This window comes from Zingiber officinale, chromosome 1A (genome assembly GCF_018446385.1).
Source record: "Zingiber officinale cultivar Zhangliang chromosome 1A, Zo_v1.1, whole genome shotgun sequence".
Classification (NCBI taxonomy): Eukaryota; Viridiplantae; Streptophyta; class Magnoliopsida; order Zingiberales; family Zingiberaceae; genus Zingiber; species Zingiber officinale.
In genome coordinates, this window is record NC_055987.1 from 16,762,327 (window position 1) to 16,785,022 (window position 22,696).

The 22,696-nt window shown below is 38.5% G+C and overlaps 1 non-coding gene across 1 annotated transcript; it reads left to right on the forward strand.

Moving 5' to 3' along the window:
* Positions 1–17,032: 17,032 nt before the first annotated feature.
* Positions 17,033–17,139, forward strand: LOC122039182. The gene has a single exon (XR_006128069.1). It is a non-coding gene; the product is annotated as a small nucleolar RNA R71 (small nucleolar RNA).
* Positions 17,140–22,696: the final 5,557 nt, after the last annotated feature.

Sequence of the window (22,696 nt, forward strand, 5' to 3'; positions counted from 1 at the left end):
ATTTACATATCTTCTGAGACTTTGTGGAGAGGTTACTCCACCGAGAAGGAGGAAATCTTTAGCCGGAATCTATCCGGGGTGTGATCTACCGAAAGATCAAGGGATCGTCCACCTTACGGACACGCCGAGGAGTAGGGGCAAGTTATCCCCGAACCTCGTACATACTGGTGTTAGTGGTGTTTGTCTCTTTTTCTTGTGTTATATTTTCGTTTGCATATTTCCGCTGCGCTAACGACTTGTAGGAAGAAATTCTTTAAGCTTTTAGAAGAGGCTATTCACACCCCCCCTCTCTAGCCATCCGAAGATCCTAACACTAAACCCTTTTAGAAGCATAAGTAATGAGTGGTATCTAGCAACACTTCATTACTACCCAAGTTACAAGAATGTTAAGATCCAATATCACCTTGTGACTACTAATTGTGACGCCTCACAAGATATGACAAGTGTCCTTCTATCCTTGACATCTAGATTGATCAATGTGAGGAATAGACCGTGTCATCCTCTAATCAATCTAAATCTTTAATCCCAAGTAGACTCAGTTAATTAAATGAGCTCAATATCTCATATTGACTCATTTGGGCATGGTCATGCACTTAGTGGTCTCCCTCTATCAAGAATATCGATGTCACTCCCGTCATATAGGAGGGATAGATCCCATCTACATCACTCACATCCCTCCGCATAATTTGTTACATGCCCAGTAATCGCCTTTATAGTCCATCCAGTTACGGGTGACGTTTGACGAAGACAAAGTATGTAACTCCTTATGTAGGGAACCATGGTGACTTCAGGTCCAAGGACTAATAGTCATACTAATAGCCACATGAGAAAGTATATGACACTCATATAACGATCCATGATACTTTCTCATGGCGGGTTATTCAGTATACATTCTCCAATGCATACCCATGTGTCAACTTGATATCTCTATATCCATGACTTGTGAGATCAAGTCATCGAGTTGACCTATATGCTATTCTCGTCGTATTAACATTGTCCCTGAATGCTAATACTTGACTAGGAATGATTAAGAGTAGTGTTCCCTATATCATCTCACTATCGATTCAACTAACCGATTGATATAGGTAAGAACCTTCTACTCAAGGACGCTATTATATTTAGTTATTTGGCACCAATACAAGTAAGCTTAATAACCATAAACAAATGTCTTTATATATATAAGAATATGATACAACGAGTCCATACAATAATCATCAAATGATTGGCTCTAGGGCTCTAACTAACAGGTGCAACACTTAAACACAAATATGCATAAGCACAAATGTTGGGATATTTTGATTTTTCTAAATGAGCTTACATGATTCGAGCCTCATCCAGTAACCAAAATGAAGTTTGAGAAATCACCATGGAAACCAAGTACTAAACAAATAAGATGAATCATGACTATTTCAATGATATCAACTATTCAAGCTCAAGTAAAGTGAAAGTAAGATCCTTAAGGTTAAGACAAACCCCAAACTTATCTCTATACAATTCTTAGCTCACATCATGCAACTTAAAATAGAGAAAAGAGGTGCACTAAGCATACTAACATCATTTACAACATCATGAATCAAGATGTAAACGTGGTAACCATTTTACTTTTAGACAAGTAAGCATATAAGTGAGGATTGATGTTCTCAATATGAATGCCACAAAACACTTCAAAAGGAAGCCAAATGACAGTAAAAAAAACCAAACAAGCATAACAAAAGCAAGACAAAAACAAACAAAATGCATAAAATTAAAAATGTAAAAATTTCAGGTTGCAAACCACCCCCCCCCCAGACTTAAACTTTTCATCGTCTTGATAAAATCAATATGGTGGTGAAGGAGGAGGTGGAGGTCTACGTGGACAACTGATAGGAAAACTAGGAAATCCCAGAGTCTCACTCAGGAACTTATGATATTCATAAAGGGCATTAACTTGTTGACTAGTAATACTTATACCCTGCATGAATTCTCTCATCCTAGCTTGATCAATATCATAGTCCTGAACAAACTCGACCACTTGACCTTGAAAATTCCTCATAAACTGAAAATGATCTTGCACCTCTTTAAACTGATCATCTGATAAAGAAAAGCAACCCTCCAACATCACACATTGGGCATCTTACTTCTCATGAAGCGAGTCTAGAGATGCGTAAAAATTAGAAAAATCAAATCTGGAATGACTCATACCATAGGCAAAAGAATACCTAGTAGGTTTGGTATCTCTAGAAGGCAGCGGATGTCCAGATGAAGAGGGCTCAAGGTGGGGCTCAGTGTCTCCGAATAAAGAAGGGGCATTCTTAGGATCTACATCAGTGATCACCCAATTAGCAGGGTTGCGAACAGAAGTTCGTTCGGAATAAGGAAGGGGTAGTGGGAAACCATTCCTCCTAGGAAAAGTAAAACCATTCTCATCCCGGTAAATCATTTTCATAGCAAGACATGCATCAATATCGATCATGTCATTGCCATGAATGATCTCTAACTCATCAATATCACAACCCAAATTTATAGCTACTTGAGTAATCAAACTGCCAAAAACAATCGATCCTGAGGATGTCTTCCCAGCTCTCACCAAGGTTTGCAAAAAATGGAAATCAAAATCAAAATCAACCTTATGTAACATAGCCCACAAAGCATAAAGTTCCACTTTCCTAACAACTTCATCGCTTTCCCCTCTACCAAAAATAGTTTTACTCATAACTCGATATAAGTACCTAAAGATGGGGTTTTGCATATGGGAAGCTTTAGTTCTAGAGGGCTCATAAGATTGATCCAAACTAGTAATCGAATTCCAAAAATTATTCCAATTGAATCTAGAGGCAAACCTGGAAGAGCTACCGGTAGACAATCCAAAATAATTATTGAAATCACTAAACGTCCATTGAAATTATTGATTCATTAATCTAAAAGTTATTTTGCCAATGTAATCTTCTTTATTAGTAAAGTGAACATCTAATGAACTCAAAAACTCAAGTATAATACGAGGATATGTAGTTAAATGTGTGTACATGATATCATTCCAATCAAGGGAACCAATCATCCAATCAACATCATCTCTAATCCCTAGAATATTTAAAATAGTTGGATCCATGTACTGTGTGCACACAATCTTTTTATTGACAAGAATATCAAATCTAGATTTATGATCTTCATTTCTAAAAATGATATTGAATTCATTGTCAATACCTTTGACGCGTGAAATCCTCTTTCCTTTGCCGTTTGTGGCCTTTTCCTTTTCCTTTTCCTTTGTTGGCTCCCTTCCTCCGCTTGATCCACCACTTTCCTTATGAAGTTTCTTCAAAAGATTAGACATATTGTCAAGTTCAAATAGGGAAATGTGTTGTTTTGTTGGAAAAACTATTGGTTGGTCCTAGGAAGATCATACCGATTCTACTGTACAAAAATTTTGTACAAGTGTCGAAACTTTCCTAAACAACCCATTGTGTTCTTTAGAAATTAAATTAGGAATCGCTAACGGAACTTAACATTATTAATTCCAAATTTAACTTATCTGTTCTTAATGATTTATATTTGGATCGCAAATGATGCGTAACATTATTGATCTAAATCCACCTATGTTATAAATTCAATTAAATATTAATTTCCAAAATTGGCTTCCAAGACTGCATGGCGAGGCACTAGTCCTTCTTGGGTATGGGATCATCCACCACCGCCTAGGCAAAGACTTTTAAGGAAATATAATATAATTTATTTATATAACTCTAGGTTTAACAAAAAAAACAATCGAATCACAAATTCGAAAAAAAAAACACAAACTCGAATCACAAATTCGAAACTCTAGAATCATATATCTCTTGTGTTTGGAATTCATACAAAGAAAAACTAGCATGATATGGAAAATAATTGCTAGTTATACCTTTTATTGTATGTAACGGCCTCTTGATCTTCTGCCGTATTCCTCGCCTCCTCTTGGACTTCATGTGGGCGACGAACCTCCAAAATAAACACCACCCAAAAAAAACTCCTCCTCATTCTCTAAGTTTTGGCCACAACCACCACCAAGGAACAAAAGAGAGCAAGGGGAAAGAAAAGGGGAGAGGGTCGGCCACAAGAGAGAGCACAAGCAAGAGAATAAGAATTGAGACCTCATGAGGTCTCTCCTCCCCTTCTTTTATAATACTTGCCCAAGGCAAATAAGGAAAGATTTTTACAAAAAATTAAAATCTTCCTCTTGTTTTCCTTTCCTCCGTTTTAATTCCTTTTTCTCCTCTTGATTGAATGGCCGACCCCTTGCTTGGGCACCAAGCAAGAGTGGTCGGCCCTTAAAAGAAGAAATATATCTTGTAAAAATTTTATAAGCAAAGAAGGAAAGCTCTTATAAAATTTTCCAAGCTCTCTTTTAATTTTCTAATGTGGATGTTTAAAAAAAAAGGAAAATTTTAAAACAAGTTTTAAGATTTAAAACTTCTCATTTAAAATTTCTTTTTTTAACATGGTTACAATAAAGGAAAGTTTTAAATTTAAAACTCTCTTTTTTAAAAATCATGTGGATGGTTAAAAAAGGAAAGTTTTAAAACTTTTAAAACTTTCTTTTAAACCATGTGGCCTAATTCAAATAAGGAAAGTTTTATAATTTTAAAATCTCTCTTTTAAAATTTGCAGATATCTACAAAGAGAAGATTTTAAAAATTCAAAACACCCCTCATACTTTGAATTATGTGGTCGGCCCCCTTCTTGCTTGAGTACCAAGCAAGAGGCCGACCCCTTTGAGGAGGAAGTGGCCGACCCCTATGGCTTTGTCACCAAGCCATGGCCGGCCCCCTCTTGGACACCAAGATGGGCTTTTCATGAGTGAATATGAGGCATTAATGAGGCTACGACAGGGACCTAGAGGAGAAATTGGTTTTGGCCTCCCGACGAGCTCGAGTTTCCCGTGTTCGTACCGAACACAAAACTCAAGTTCATCAATATTAACTCATTCCACTAGAGAGTTATTATTACACTACCTCACCAATCCCAAATTATATTACGGGCTCCTTCTTATCATGAGTGTGATAATCTCCCTGTGTTTAAGATATCGGATGTCCACTAATTAATTGAGTTACTGACAACTCATTTTAATTAATGTCTTAGTCCAAGAGTATTACCACTCAACCTTATCGTCATGTCGGACTAAGTCCACCTACAGGTTTTAACATGACAATCCTTATGAGCTCCTCTTGGGGGCAGTATCACCAGAGATTACTAGGACACAGTTTCCTTCTATAATCAACAACACACGCTATAAGTAATATCATTTCCCAAATTATTGGGCATTTTGATTTATCGAACTAAATCTCACCCTTTGATAAGTCAAAGAAATAAATATTAAATATATGTGCTTGTCATTATATTAGGATTAAGAGCACACACTTCCATAATAACCGAGGTCTTATTCTTTTATTTAGTCAGTATAATAAGAAACTGCCTCAATGGTCCTACTCAATACACTCTAAGTATACTAGTGTAATTATATAGTCAAGATAAACTAATACCTAATTACACTACGACTATTCTGATGGTTTGTTCCTTTCCATCTTAGTTGTGAGCTACTGTTTATAATTTATAAGGAGCTGATAGCATGATCTTCAGTGTGTGACACCACACACCATGTTATCTACAATATAAATTAATTAAACAACTACACTTAGCGTATAAATGTAGACATTTTTTACCAATGTGATTCTTTATTTTAAAATAAATGTTTACAAAAGCTAGGCTTTTAGTATACACTCTAACAATCTCCCACTTATACTAAAAGACTAAGCTGCCATACACATCCATTATCCTCCACATCTTCAAGGGAGGATCTGCCAGGTTATCTGCTGATGCAATCTTGGCGACAACAACTTCTCGCTTGACGATATCTCGTATCAGGTGGTACTTGCGCTCTATATGTTTACTCGCCTTATGGGCTCGTGGTTCCTTCGAGTTTGCAACTACACCGCTATTATCATAATAAATTGTGATGATTTTGGACAAACCAGGAATCACATCTAAGTCCATTAAGAAGTTCCTAAGCCATACAGCTTCTTTAGCTGCCTCAGAGGCTGCCACATACTCTGCTTAACACTCCTCCATGCAATGGCTCCACCTCCTAAAGTAAACACATAGCCTAATGTAGACTTACTGTTGTCCCTATCTGATTGGAAGTCTGAATCCGTGTAATCCACAGGGAGTAAATCATCTGCTTGGTAAACTAGCATATAATGTCTAGTCCTTCTCAGGTACTTCAATATATGCTTTACAGCAGTCCAATGTCCTTGTCCAAAGTTACTTTGATATCTGCTAACCATGCCCATGGTAAAACAGATATCCGGTCTCGTACACAGCATTGTATACATTAGGATTCCCACAGCCGAAGCATAAGGAACTACCTTCATGTCCTCTATCTCTTTTGATGTCTTCGGAGACATCTCTTTAGATAAAGCTACTCCATGCCTAAAAGGTAAGAAACCTTTCTTGGAGTTTTGCATGCTAAAACGAGCAAGGATTGTATGTATATATAAAGCTTGAGATAGGCACAACATTCTTTTCTTGCGATCCCTTATGACTTTGATCCCAAGAATGTGTGCACATTCTCCTAAGTCCTTCATATCGAATTGTTTGGATAACCATACCCTTACGTCTGATAACACTTTGAAATTGTTGCCAATTAACAAAATGTCATCTACGTATAGTATAAGAAATACCACCGCGTTTTCGTTACACTTCTTGTATACACAAGACTCATCCGGACACTGAATAAATCCATATGACTAGATTACTTCATTAAACCGAATGTTCCAAGATCTTAAAGCTTGCTTTAATCCATAAATAGGCTTGTTGAGCTTGCACACTAGATGCTCTTTGCCTTTTTCAATGAACCCCTCTGGTTGCTTCATATGGATGTTTTCTTCAAGACTTCCGTTAAGGAAAGCTGTCTTGACATCCATTTGCCAAACCTCATAATCCATATGAGCAGCAATGGATAAGAGTATCTGGATAGACATAAGCATAGCTACCGGTGAAAAGGTCTCCTCATAATCGATTCCGTCTTTCTGAGTGTATCTTTCGCAAGAAGTCTTGCTTTGAAGGTTTCTACTTTCCTGTCTGTCCCTCTTTTTCTTTTGTAGATCCACTTGCATCCAACGGCTTTTATACCATTTGGTGGTTCAACAAGCTCCTAGACCTTATTAGAATATATAGATTCTATTTCAGAATTCATCGCCTTTTGCCAAGATACTACATCTTTATCTTGGAGTGCTTCGTCACACGTCCGGGGATCAGGTTCATGTTTACCCGGGATCAAGTCCGAAGATTCTCCCAAAAATATGAATCTCTCAGGTTGCCTAACAACCCTCCCACTACGACGAGGCACTATCTATAACTGTGCATCATTTGTAACACGTTTCACAGTTTCTTGTGGTACTTCATCTTGTATTGTTGGTACTAAAGTAGACGTGTCCTCTCTTATTTCTTCTAGAACAATTTTACTTTTGGACTTGTGGTCCATTATATAGTCTTCTATTAAAAACTGGGTATTGGTGCTAACAATGACCTTCTGATCTTTAGGACTATAAAATAAACTATCTTTCGTTCCTCTAGGATACCTCACAAACACGCGAACTTCTGTACGAGATTCCAACTTATCAGCATCTGCTTTCAGCACATGTGCTAGACTGCCCCAAATCTGAATATGTCTCAGACTATGCTTTCGCCCATTCTATAATTCTGTGGGAGTATAGGGTAATGATTTAAAAGGTACCAAGTTCAGAATGTGCACTGCAGTTTCCAGAGTGTATGTTGGATTGAGAAGCGCTAGAGGGGGAGTGAATAGCGCTCGTGGCTATTTTGTTTCATATTCGTAAAACGTTCGAGAGTTTAAGCAGCGGAATAGAGAGAATAACAAACACACACAAAGACACAGGGTATTTACTTGGTTCGGAGCCTTGTGCGACTCTTACTCCAAGGCCCACGTTCATTGAATGTTTACTTTGGGCAACACTTACTATTTTGTAAAATGATTAAACATGAAGTACAATTGAATACAGAAAAATATACCGACAACAATAGAAATCATAGATTCAGAGCTCTGAGTTGTCGGTGTCAAGTCATAGCTTCGTTTAGCAGCTCGTAGCAGAAGGGTTGCTTGTAATGTGATATCTCTAGCTGCTGGTCGAGACCCTCTTATATAGGGTGTTCAAGGCGCCTCCAACACACCGAGTCAGCCGTATGGATCAGCGCTGAAGAATTCGCCACTTATCCACTTGAAGGCGCCTCTATGCCAATCCAAGGCGCCTCCAAGCACTGGTCTAAGGCGCCTCTAGCTCCGTCCAAGGCGCCTCCAACACCTCTTCGCAGCCAGCTCATAGTCTGCACCCGAGGCGTCTCCAAGGTCCATGGAGGTGCCTCGGACACTGTTCAGTTGAGGTGTGATTTGCTCCTTTGTTCCTGCAAAATGTGTTAGTCCCAAACACATACCCTGCAAAACAAAGTTAGCACATAATAGCTATAAATAAGATATTGATAGTTTTCGAACTGTCCGGGTCTGACTTCGGATTTCCCACTAGAAACCCTAGATCGACCTGACGCCTACTGTTCCCTCTGTGGGGAGCGCGTCCTCACCTACTCCTCTCAGGAGAGTTACCTGTTGCCAGTGCGATCCTCCAGATCGACTGGACTTTTGCTCAGCGCTCAATGCTTCCGAATTTTCTGCTGGACGCCCGCACCCCGACCTGTCCAGCTTCCACCTGGTTCGCGACACCAGGACTTTCCACCTAGGGTTACCACCCCCTAGGACTTTTGCCTGAAGCCCTCGACCCGCCAAGACTTTCCGCATAGGGTTACCACCCCCTATGACCTAGGGTTTTCCACCTGCCTAACCACAACTAGGACTTTTGCCAAAGTACACTTAGGACTTTTCCTGCAATGCTCATTCAACATATTAGTAAACAAAACACCTTAACTTTGAACCCTTTGACATAATCAAAACATAGGTTTGACCGTCAGATGCTTCCCGCACCAACAGCGTATCTCTAAAAGGAATTTGGTAATTCTGAATAACTCATCATCGATCTAACCATCTCCATAAGAGTCTTATTCATTCGTTCTGCCACACCATTCTGTTGGGGTGTTCCAAGTGTGGATAATTGGGATTGAATCCCAACTTCTGATAAGTAATTCCTAAGCACTCCTAAGAGGTATTCGCCACCACGATTAGACCGTAGTATCTTGATACTTTTACCAAGATGTTTCTCCACATCAGTCTTGTACTCTTTGAACTTGTCAAAGCACTTAGACTTGCGGTGCATCAAGTAAATGTATCCGTATCTCGAATAATCGTCTATAAAAGAGACAAAGTATTCGAAATCACCTCTTGCCTGGATAGACATAGGACCACACAAATCAAAGTGAACCAATTTTAACACATCTTTGGCTCTATACCCCTTGGCCTTAAAAGGTCTCTTGGTCATTTTACCTTCCAAGCAAGATTCACAGGTTGGAAAGTTTTCCACCATTAATGAACCCAAGAGTCCATCAGCTATAAGCCTTTGAATCCTACTTAAATTAATATGACCAAGTCTTAGATGCCAAAGATATGTTTGGTTCATCTCTGAAGGTTCCTTTCTATTATTGGAATTAGAAGATGTGTTATTAATTTCCATTTATTGCTTTGTGGAAGAAATTGAATTTAAAGTATATAAATTGCCAACCAATGCAACAAAACAGATAATAACTCTATTTCTCTTTATAACCACATTGTTATTAAAAGAAACAGAATATCCATCCAAATACAGTTTAGAAACTGAAATTAAATTCTTTCTAAAACTGGGTACATAAAGACAATTTTATAAAACCAAACTTCTATTCCTATCAAAAGATAAGTAGACATCTCCCACTGCAACAGTCGCCACCTTAGTAGCATTGCCCATGTAGACAGTTATTTCTCCTTCAAATAGTCATCGGGTTTCCTGGAACTCATGCAAAGAGTTGCAGACATGATCAGTGGCTCCCGTATCTACACACCAGGTGTTGGTAGATAACACCGCTAAACATGTTTCAACTACTAGAGAATGAGATATACCTTTATTGTTCTCTTTCCTATGATGACAGTCTGCCTTCCAATGTCCTGACTGCTTGCAAATGAAGCACTTGCCTTTCGACTTCTTCATTCCAGCTTTTTGTCCTGTACCTTAAGGTTTATTCACCTTCTTTGCTGAAACAGTCTATTTCTTCTTCTTCTTACCTTTCGACTTAGAAGTAGAACCATTTTTAGCATAATGAATCTGAGAATTATGATGAAATAGCCCTTCTGCTGCCTGAAGTTCTGTCAACAGTTCCGCTAATGAATACATCCTTTTATTCATATTATAGTTCAGGTGGAAATGCTCAAAACTTCTGGGTAGCGTTTGAAAAATGATATCGGTATAGGTTTCCCCACCGATTTCTCCTCCAAGGATTTGTATTTCGTTCAAATAAGCCATCATCTTTAGGATATGATCCCTTACGGGAGTCCCCTCTGTCATGGTGGCTGTCATTAACTTTCTCATAGCTTCTTGCCTAGCGGCTCGATCCTAGTGACCAAAGAGATCCTTGAGATTGTTCATTATATCATAAGCTGTTGGTAAATCCTGATGCTGATGTTGCAACACATTCGGCATTGAAGCCAAAATGTAACACCGTGCCATCTCATCTTCCTTTACCCATTTTCTATGATTCTCAATCTCCTCTTGGGTAGACTCACCATTAGGCACATTAGGGCACTCCTCTGACAGTATAAACTTATAGCCCTCAGCAATTAGGACAATGTCCAGGTTTCTTTTCCAATCTATATAATTGGGACCAGTAAGTTTGTTCTCTTTCAGTATGATGACCAATGTGTTTAAAGTCATCCTAAGATTCACAAAATAAACTTTGGTCAAGACTCTAAATTTAAAATAATATTGATTCCTCAAACAATACTATTTAAATTAACCAACACCTCAAATCACTGTGAATTTTGCATGTCATGATAGTATGGACGTATACAAAATCAAATATTTATAAGAGGAAGTTTTACCCATTAATTTTATTCTTATCAACCTAACTTTATGACAAATAAAATTAATAGTTGGTTTTCCTTCGGTCACACAAATAATAGCAATGACTCCGATGGGGAGGATACTATTAGACGTGCCTAAGTGTATACCATTACTTGACACTTAGTCCATTAAATAAGATTGTGCCCCTTTCGATGGAAGATCACATGCTCCTAATTAATTTCCTATATATAGTCATCCAAAAATGAAAGTTTGATCTAGTGATCCACAAACAAATTCATTCGATAAGGAGGAAGGCACTCAGAGCCAACGCGCAAATTTGTTTGCATCACTTACAAACCAGTAATGGAGACCGTGGAATTTATTAAAAAATCCCTCTCCCACTTAGTTATTTAAGGTGAGGAATTTAACCTAGTAAGCACACATCACACACATAACAGTAAATAAAAACAATAAATATGGAAATTATTTTCCAACTATTATGGCATTTTCCATCACTGTCCTTCGCGTGCTGCCAGCCCTAGGGTTCATGCTGTCGGGTCCATCAAGCTTCCTTTTTCTGCTGCGCTTCTGGTCCTCCAATAGTACCACGCCTTGCAAGGATACGATTCATGACAAAAAATGAAATTTTACATATATCGATCCTATATTCCACAAAGGAATGTACATGTGATCTAGATCAAAACAGAAATGTAAAACCCTAATAACTAATATAGCTCCTGCTGTATTTAATATTACAATCATGTACACACAATAAAATTCCCTTGACATGTCCAAGGGTCCAATCACATACAATATTTGTAAGCCATAATAGTTGGAGCCTGCAACCACAGAGTTAGCATATCCTACTATTACCCTGCCTAAATTATGTATAACATGTGCATAATTAAATTGAAAACCAAACATACAGAGGCAAACCCTAGCTCTGATACCAATTGTTGGTTGGCCCTAGGAAGATCGTACCGGTTCCACTGTACAAAAATTTTGTACAAGTGTCGAACCTTTCCTAAACAACCCATTCTGTTCTTTAGAAATTAAATTAGGAATCGCAAACGGAACTTAACATTATTGATTCCAAATTTAACTTATCTGTTCTTAATGGTTTAGATTTGTATCGCAAACGATGCTTAACATTATTAATCCAAATCCACCTATGTTATAAATTCAATTAAATATTAATTTCTAAAATTAGCTTCCAGGACTACATGGCGAGGCACTAGTCCTTCTTGGGTATGGGATCATCCACCACCGCCTAGACAAAGCATTTTAAGGAAATCTAATATTTAATTTCTTTATATAACTCTAGGTTTAACCAAAAAGAACAATCGAATCACAAATTTGAAAAACCAAAAACCACAAACTCGAATCACAAATTCGAAACTCTAAAATCATATGCCTCTTGTGTTTGCAATTCATACAAAGAAAAACTAGCATGATGCGGAAAATAATTGATAGTTATACCTTTCTTTGTATGCAATGACCTCTTGATTTTCTGCCGTATTCCTCGCCTCCTCTTGGATGTCGTGTGGGCGACGAACCTCCAAGATGAATACCACCCAAAAAAAAAAAAACTCCTCCTCCTTCTCTAAGTTTCGACCACAACCACCACCAAGGAACAAAAGAGAGCAAGGGGAAAGGAAATGGGAAAGGGTTGGCCACAAGAGAGAGCACATGCAAGAGAATAAGAATTGATACCTCATGAGGCCTCTCCTCCCCTTCTTTTATAATACTTTCCCAAGGCAAATAAGGAAAGATTTTTACAAAAAATTAAAATCTTCCTCTTATTTTCCTTTCCTCCTTTTTAATTCATTTTTCTCCTCTTGATTGAATGGTCATCCCCTTGCTTGGGCACCAAGCAAGGGTGGTCGCCCCTTAAAAGAAGAAATATATCTTGTAAAAATTTTATAAGCAAAGAAGGAAAGCTCTTATAAAATTTTTCAAGCTCTCTTTTAATTTCCTAATGTGGATATTTTAAAAAAAAAGGAAAATTTTAAAACAAGTTTTAAAATTTAAAACTTCTCATTTAAAATTTCCTTTTTTAACATAGTTACAAAAAAGAAAAGTTTTAAATTTAAAATTCTCTTTTTTAAAAACCATGTGGATGGTTAAAAAAGGAAAGTTTTAAAACTTTCTTTTAAACCATGTGACCTAATTCAAATAAGGAAAGTTTTATAATTTTAAAATCTCTCTTTTAAAACTTATAGATATCTACAAAGAGAAGATTTTAAAAATTCAAAACACCCCTCATACTTTGAATTATGTGGCCGACCCCCTTCTTGCTTGGGCACCAAGCAATAGGCCGGCCCCTTTGAGGAGGAAGTGGCCAGCCCCTTTGGCTTGGTCACCAAGCCATGGTCGGCCCCCTCTTGGACACCAAGATGGGCTTTTCATGAGTGAATATGAGGTATTAATAAGGCTACGACAGAGACCTAGAGGAGAAATTGATTTTGGCCTCCCGACGAGCTCGAGTATCTTGTGTTCGTCCCGAACACACAACTCAAGTTCATCAATAATAACTCATTCCACTAGAGAATTATTATTGCACTACCGCACTAATCCCAAATTACATTATGGGCTCCTTCTTATCATGAGTGTGTTAATCTCCCTGTGTTTAAGATATCGGATGTCCACTAATTAATTGAGTTACTGACAACTCATTTTAATTAATGTCTTAGTCCAAGAGTAGTACCACTCAACCTTATCGTCATGTCGGACTAAGTCCACCTGCAGGGTTTAACATGACAATCCTTATGAGCTTCTCTTGGGAAAATTATCACCCTAGATTACTAGGACATAGTTTCCTTCTATAATCAACAACACACACTATAAGTAATATCATTTTCCAACTTATCAGGCCTTTTGATTTATCGAACTAAATCTCACCCTTTGATAAGTCAAAGAAATAAATATTAAATATATGTGCTTGTCATTATATTAGGATTAAGAGCACACACTTCCATAATAACCGAGGTCTTATTCTTTTATTTAGTCAGTATAAAAAGAAACTGCCTCAATGGTCCTACTCAATACACTCTAAGTGTACTAGTGTAATTATATAGTGAAGATAAACTAATACCTAATTACACTATGACTGTTCTGATGGTTTGTTCCTTTCCATCTCAGTCATGAGCTACTGTTTATAATTTATAAGGAACCGATACCATGATCTTCTGTGTGTGACACCACACGCCATGTTATCTACAATATAAATTAATTGAACAACTACACTTAGCGTATAAATGTAGACATTTTTGACCAATGTGATTCTTTATTTTAAAATAAATGTTTACAAAAGTTAGGCTTTTAGTATATACTCTAACAAAAATGTGATCTTGCAAGAATAGATCTTTAAAAGTGAAAAGAAGTTATAGATCTTGAAAATAGGAGAGGAGAATTATTGTTAAAATCTAGATCTTGATGAAGTTTATGGAGAAAAATGAGTTTGAGATCTAGATCTGAGAAGTTGAGAAGAAGGGTTGAAGATGAGAAGTGTTTGGGAGAAAGAAGCAGCTAGGGATGTGGCTGGCACGGCCTAGGCACGACCGTGTCTTATAGACACGACCAAGGTCGAACTGCTCCATACGGCTGTGTAGATCTACACGACCCAAGGTTTCTCCTTCCCGGGTATGTCCACACAGCCGTGTCAATTGACACGGGCTTTGTATTCTCCTTCCTGGCTTGATTCACACGGTCGTGTGCGGTACACGGCTGTATCCTTCTTCTTCTCAAGAATTTCTACACGACCGTGTCAATTTACACGGGCAGTTCAGCCTTCCTCTCGGGTATACTCACACGATCGTGTGTGGTACACGAATGAGCAATTTTTCTTCTCTAGAATCTTCACACGGCCGTGTTTGGTACACAGCAGAGCACATCTCCTCCTCGAGTAAGTTCACACGGCCAGTGTGAGTCACATGGTCGAATACTCCTCCTCTACAAACTTAACACAGTCGTGTCTGGTACACGGTCGAGCTCTATTTATCTCAAAATTGATGATTTTCCTCTTTTCCAACTTTTCCAACGCTTCCATGGCCATGAAGAAATAATGGCCAGCTCATGGAAGTGAAACACAACCTAAAAACAAAAATTAACAACAAATTTAAAAGCACTAATTAATGAAAAAGACAATTACAAATTGAATCTAATCTAAAAGAACCCTTGGGTTTCCTCCCAAGAAGAGCTTATTTAAATTCATTAGCTCGACCCGTCTCCTTAATCTTCTTCTCGTTTTCTTACCCTCGGAGGACAGATATACTTTTCATTTTTGATGGTAGGCCTTCTCCCAATGCTCGTCAGATCGTGTCCTTCACCCGGCAACCTCCCATGAGGATGGAAATTCCAATCCTCTAATTTGTAAGTGTCCACCCCACTGAAGACACTCACTAAAAGAGAAGAGACATGGTTAGAATAATTTGATAAATTATATTCCAACCTTTCCTTACCAATTACCAATGCAAGTTTATGATTTTTAACATCAATTATAGCTCCAGCTGTAGCAAGGAAGGGTCTTCCTAATATGATCAGAATTTTTGGATCTTCTTCCATGTTAAGTACCACAAAATCTGTGGGAATAATGATCACACCAACTTCTACCGGCACATCCTCTATAATACCCATAGGATACCTACAAGAATGATCAGCTAATTGCAGTGTCATGGTAGTAAGTTTAAAGTTTTTGAGACCTAACTTATTACAAATTGAATACAGAATGAGGCTAACACTCGCCCCTAAATCACAAAAAGCTTTTTCTATAAATTCAGCTCCTATAGTGCAAGGTATATAAAAACTTCCTGGATCTTTGAGCTTCGTGGAAGTGTTCTTCTCGAATAAAGCGCAATATTCCTCGGTAAGTGCTATGGTCTCGATGTCTCCTTTCCTCCTCTTGTTGGACATGATGTCCTTCACGAATTTGGCAAACTTTGGCATTTGCTAAATGACATCAATTAGAGGAACTCCACACAAATATCTTTAACTTTATCTAAAAATCTGCCAAATTCTTCATCCTTTTTCAGCATGACTAATCTTTGAGGAAAAGGGACTACTTGACTTTGTGGGTTAAGTGGAAGAGTCTCTTCAACCATATTGGTACTCTCCTCTTCATCTTGAATTGAATTGGTTTAAGTGTTGGAGGAGAGAGCTCTTCTTTAATTTTCATCCCTTTTAGAGTAGTCACTTGAGGATCACTCAAGGTTCGTCCGCTCCTAAGTTCTATTCTGTTACAGTGTTCCATGGGATTTACATCAGGCTTTTCTAGAAACTGTTCTGGTGCTCATGAAGATGATGAAGCTACCTGGGCAATTTGACTATCTTGAATTTTCTGGTGCTTTTCTGAATTATCAATTCTTTGAGTTAGCACCTTTAATTCTTACTTCATTTCGTTTTGTTTCAAGATGAGCTCTTCAATCATTTTCTCTAATCTAGAGATTTGATTGCTCTGAGAAAGTTGTTGTTGAAAATTTTGTTGCCTAGGCTGGAAACTTGGTCTAGCCCCCATAGATGGTCGTTGTTCTTGATTATTTCTATAAGAGAAATTTGGATGATTCTTCCACCCAGGGTTGTATGTATTTGAATATGGATTGTTCTATCTCTAATTGTAACTAATAATGGCATCACACTGCTCAAGTTGATTAATTTGTGTAGAAATAGCTCCTAAAGGACATGAGTCTTGAGCATGATCAGAACTTCCACATGTTTCACAACAACATACTATGGCATTGATCGTGCTAGTATTTGTTCCCATATTTTCCAACTTCTTTGTAAGAGCATCCAGTTTTGCAGACATCATAGTAATTGCATCCACATCAAATTTTCCTGATGCTTTAGTTGGGTTTGGAAAGGAATAGCCTCCACTTCTTTTTGTGGCCCACTGATGATGGTTTTGTGCTACACTTTCAATAATATCATCGGCTTCATCCAAACTTTTATTCATAAGTGCCCCTCCAACAGAAAAATCTAAGGACACCTTAGTATAATAATTGATACCATTATAAAATGTATGCAACACCAGCCACTTCTCCAATCCATGATGTAGACATTATTTGAGCATGTTATTGTATCTATCCCATGCTTCAAATAAGGATTCTGAATCTGACTGTCTGAAACTTGCAATAAGATTTCTCATATGAGCAGTCTTGCTTGGAGGATAGAATTTATCAAGGAATTGTTGCTCACATTGTTCCCAAGTGGTAATGTTATTTGTTGGTAGTGAATTTAGCCATTGCTTGGCTCTATCGCTTAAAGAAAACCCAAACAATAATAATCTCATGGCTTCAGATGGAACATCATTCATCTTCATAGTTCTGTAGATTTCATAAAATACTTCTAAGTGTTGATTAGGATCTTCATGTGGTCCACCCCCAAATTGATTCTGTTGGACCATACTGATTATCGCAGGCTTGATCTCAAAATTATTAGCTTCAACAGAGGGTCTTGTGATGCTAGAATGAAATCCTCAGGCATAAAGTGTTGCATAATCTTTAAGCGGTTTGTTTGCCATATTTGAATGTACTTGTTCTTTTGAATGTCTTTGTGAGATTTTCCTTTTATGAAAGGTTCTATCAATTTCAGGATCAAAAGGTAGTAGATCACCTACAAAGTTAGATCTTTGCATATAAGAACAAGATTACAGAATTTGATTCACAGACAAAAAGAATAAAGAATGCAAAGAAAAATTGCAGAATAGAATTACAAAACTAGTTACAAGTTAGATGTGAAAAAGCAAATAAAAGTTTAGTCTAACTCAAATGATAATCTTGAATGTTATAGACGCAGTCCCTGGCAACGACGCCAAAAACTTGTTACTCAACCGCAAGTGTACTGTTTCTTCGACAATAATAAAAAGATATCATATCCATAGGGATTGGTTATAACTACTAACGATATCTCAAAGCGAATTAGCTAAACAATCAACTAGGAATTACACGAACTAAGAAGCAACTAGAAAACAGAAATAGAAAAGTAATGCAGAAACTAGGTTTTATAAAAGTTCTAGGAGATTTGGTTTCTTTGTGATACTTATCAATGTAATACGATTTTACCAATTATATCCTCAATTGTCATGCATTTGTAAGAAGTCGTCGGTTATCTCCTACAGAAAACACCGACAAGGGACTTATATCTACACCTTAAGCAATTAAAAAGTTATGATCTCTATGAAGTCCGTTAGCAGGGCAGCCCGGTCACGATGCCCCTCGATGATACAACATAAAAACACATCACTAATTAATTCACATCAAGATATAGGGAATAACTCATCTATATATCCCACTTCTTTGTAGGTTCTTGCTTCACCCTTCAAGGTGATTCTCAAGATGTCCGTTAACGGGGTAGCCCTATCACAATGCCCCTCTATCATACAATCTAGAGAATTCCCCTACAAGATCCACAAGTAATATAAACATCCAATCAAGAATGGTAATTAAATCTAAACACAACAATCCATACAAGATTAAATTGATACAAAACATAACAACATCATTGAAACAAGAAGTTGGCAAATCCATGAAATCTTGCATCACAAATACTCCCTCCATCCTAGAACAAGAAGATCTACTCCATGAAACAAAGGAAAAGATCCGAAGACAAGAAGATCGTAAACATTTTGATCCAAATCAAGAAGATAGAAAAAGAAATGCTTATCTAGAGACAACGACTAATCTTCGGAACCAATCCTTCCTATTGGAGTCGAATTGGGAATTGAGACATCTTTAGATCACCGGATCGACACCCAAAAGATGGAGAAAAGCCTTCAGATTGGATCTCCCCAAAGGGAGAGCCTTCCCCCTTTCAAAGAGGAAGAAACCCTTTATATAGAGCAGGGGATTTGGGCACCACACGGCCCGTGTCACGACCGTGTGGACCTCATACGACCTCGGCTACTTAGCTCTCAGCCAGAGTCACATGGTCGTGTGAGATTCACACGGTCGTGCCATGCTTCGCCTCTGGATGGCTCACACGACCGTGTGAAATTCACACGGTCATACCATGCTTCGCCTCTGGATGGCTCACACGGTCGTGTGGCACACACGTCCGTGCCAATCTTGGCGTCTGGAAAGGTTGTACGACCGTGTGGCACACACGGCCTGGCAATGTTTGGCCTCTGGAAGGGTTGCACGACCATGTAGATCTACACAGCCGTGTTCTGATTCTGCTTCAAAAGTGACACAGCCATGTCAGCCCCCTCTTCTGTTGATGCTGCACACCTGGTTTGCTCCACACGACCAAGATCATTTTCCTTCCTGTTCCTTTGGCATGGTCGTGTGGCACACATGGTTGGCGCTGACTTCCTTCGTTTGTTGATTAGATTCACCATGAACATCATTTCCTCTCCAAATTTGACTCCTGTAGATAGAAATACACAAGAGCAGATCTTCGAACAAAGAAGAGTAAATATGCTAAAAGTAAAGCAAGGAGTATGAAAATGCATAGATAAAGAATGGATAAAATATAGGAATGTACGTCAAAACATGCTAAACAAGTGTATCAAACCTACGCACATCACGGGCCAACCATTTGGCGGGGCGGGCTAGGTAGACCCGTCAACTTGGCGGGTTGGCAAATTTTCAACCCAACCCAATCTAAGGCGGGTTGCGGGTTTGGCGGGCAAACCCGCAGGCACATAAAATATTTTTTAAAAATTTAAAAATATATTTCATATTTTCAACATTTTACTTCAGAAATATTTCATCAATCAAATGTATCCATAAACATGTATTTAAATATAAATGGACACAAACATGTACTTATGTGAGATGAAAAGTACTATTTTTATTTCAAAATTATAACAAAGAAAGTTAATAAATTAGCATAAAACTTAGCTTACATGTGTTTCTCAACCCGCTGGCCAACCCAAGTCTATCGCGGGCCAACCCGCGCGGGTCACGGGACTAGGCAGGTCGGCCCGAGGCAGGTTGAGTTGATAAAATTTCAACCCAACCCACTTAAATTATTTGGCAGGAGAGGCCAACCCAAAGGACCCAACCCAAATTGACGGCTCTACTGGTCATGCCCAGGGACTCATCCATGTTCCCTCTTCAACAAATTTCATGAGCACGTCATGCCAAAAAGCATGACCGTGCCCCTAATCCAAAATTTTCCACGGCATGGATGTGTCTTTCATGTACGACCATGCCACCTTTAGCTAAATCTCACACGTCTAGGTCATGCCTTGAGGTACGACCGTAGCATTTTTGGTCGTGCCTCCCACAGTCAGGCCATACCCTAGGCACGATTGTGTGGCGATCAGGCAAGGGGTCGTGCCTCCTGCTTATAAAAGGGAGCTTTTCTCTTTTTAAGGGATCTTGGGTTTGGGGCTTATCCCCTTTCCTTGGAGAAGGATTTTCCCCTCTAGGGGAAATCCTAGAGCCATCATCTGAAGAGTCATAGATAATCCATCCTCCAGAACAAGGGAACACCTCCAACAATGCCAAAATTCACTGATAAGCATTTCTCTTCTCTTTATGTCACGTATTGAGCTGTAGAATGTTGTTTCTTTGTCTATTGGTTGTGCCTCCCTTCTCTATGGAGTAGATTCTCTAGATCTAGGATATAGAAATAATTATGATGTGATGATGATGTATGAACTATGTATTTGATCAATTTTCTATTCTATGATAGGTTTATGACTTATTCTAGTGTGTTATGCTTTATTCATGTTTGAAGAAATGTGTGTATGGTAAATGCATATGGATTGTAGTGAATTGGACACTTGGTAGAGGAAAAGCGCTAGATCGTATGACTGTGGGGTCCTATGATAAAGGGTATCTCTTTAAGCAAACTTTCTAAAATGATTCTCATTCTCTTGAAAGAAGTCCAACCCACTACAAAGGGATTAGCTCATTAGAGCTTGATGGATTTTCTCAACTAAATATTAGAAAGTGACTTGCGTAATCTAGAGATTGTATGACCGGAGGCCCTTAGTGACAGAGGATATCCCTTTAACTGGACTTTCTAAAGTTCATTCTTTACTTAATGACGTTAAAAATTGGTGTAAACTCTCAAGTTCAATCTTCGTAAGATTGTACCAGTATTTGGTCAGAATCCCTATAAGAGTGTAAGTATGGAGGTAAGGTAATGAACAATTTATAGGGACATTAACTATCATCATAGTGAAATCAAAATCCTAGAATCATCCCTAATTCCATTCACTCACTTGCACTCAACTTCTCTCTCTCTTTTTCAACTCTCTCTTTCTCTCTCTCAACCTCTAGTCCTCCAAACTTCATCCAACTTTCGACCGTCTAGATAACTTATTTTGTAAAATTGACTAGTGTTTAAACAACAATCCATGAAGGATCAATATTTTTTTACTTAACGATATTCCATGCACTTGCAGATTGACAACTTGTACCAACCAAGGCTCTGGGGAACTCAGCCTGCTGCCTTGGCCTAGAACTTCTCTTCGTGGCTTGTGGTCCTTTAAACGATGTTGTAGGTTCTTTTGAGAGGGGAGATTGTACTTCTTGTTGCTTTTGTTCCAATACTTGCGTCTTAGCCATCACTAATAAGTCAAGGTCTTCTTGTGACAAAGTGACGGTGGTAAATTTTTTAGTGTCGTCTATCTTCACATTCCAGGCGTAGTGTTCCAACAAACGACATCAAATTTGATCCCATTTGAAAGCGGTGAGAAGTGAACTATTGATGAGCTGGCTTGGAGGTTGACTGGATGAAAACTTCAAGCTGGGAATGCATGCACCAACTGAGAAGGAGGAAAAAGATTGTCAGTAAGCAGGTAAGGGGGGTCCCTGGTACAGCTACTCCGACGATTGAGTTAATATCTTGGATGGAAGAAGAACGGTAGAATGGGAATTGAGTTCATGGACTAGCATACCTATGCCAATGGAGAAGGACCCCCTTTTATAATGCCCTTGTAATCTCTGCATTAGTGAGGAATCATATCACTATTAGACATCACATCTAATCACTATGCTTCCATTATATCCAGTAGTCTCATTATAGGTATAGGAGGAGTATCTTTTATCTTTGCAAGGATATGGTCTCCCTGACTTTCTGACAAACTCATATAAAGTATTAATAACTAAATTGGTTCATGAGTCAGAAAGCCTAATAGGTCACTGGTCGTCTATCCCACTAGTAGGGAGATGGGCTGAGAAAAAGGAGCCCAGTTTTCGGTTGGAGTGAATAGGCCCATAAATAGCTAAGTAGGGAGCTAGGCCCCTAGGATGTCCAATCGGCATTACTCGATCGGAGTGTAGTAGAGAGTAAAGTCCCATAAGTAGTTGAGTGGGGAGCTGGGTCGTTGTGATGTCCGATTTTCATTAGTCGATCGAAATGTAGAGGGGAGCAGAACCCTATAAGTAGCTAAATGGGGAGCTAGGCCCCCGGGATGTCCAGTCGAGATTAGCCGATCGGAGCATAGAGGGGAGCAAAGTCCTGTAAATTGCTAAGTAAGGAGATGGGTCCTAGGATGTTCAATCTGCATTAGCCAATCAGAGCATAGTAGAGAACAGAGCTCTGTAAATAACTGAGTGAGAAATTGGACCCTTAAAATATTTAATTAGCATTAATTAACCGCCTAGTACGAGAAGATTTCATTGGATAGGTTATTAGGATTAACCTATTTCAGACTTTGATTACCATCTATCTTGGTTTGTTGACCCTCAAAACCTACCAGGGGCTTCTCATCATTAGCCATATCAGCTAACCTATTTTCTTTATAATAG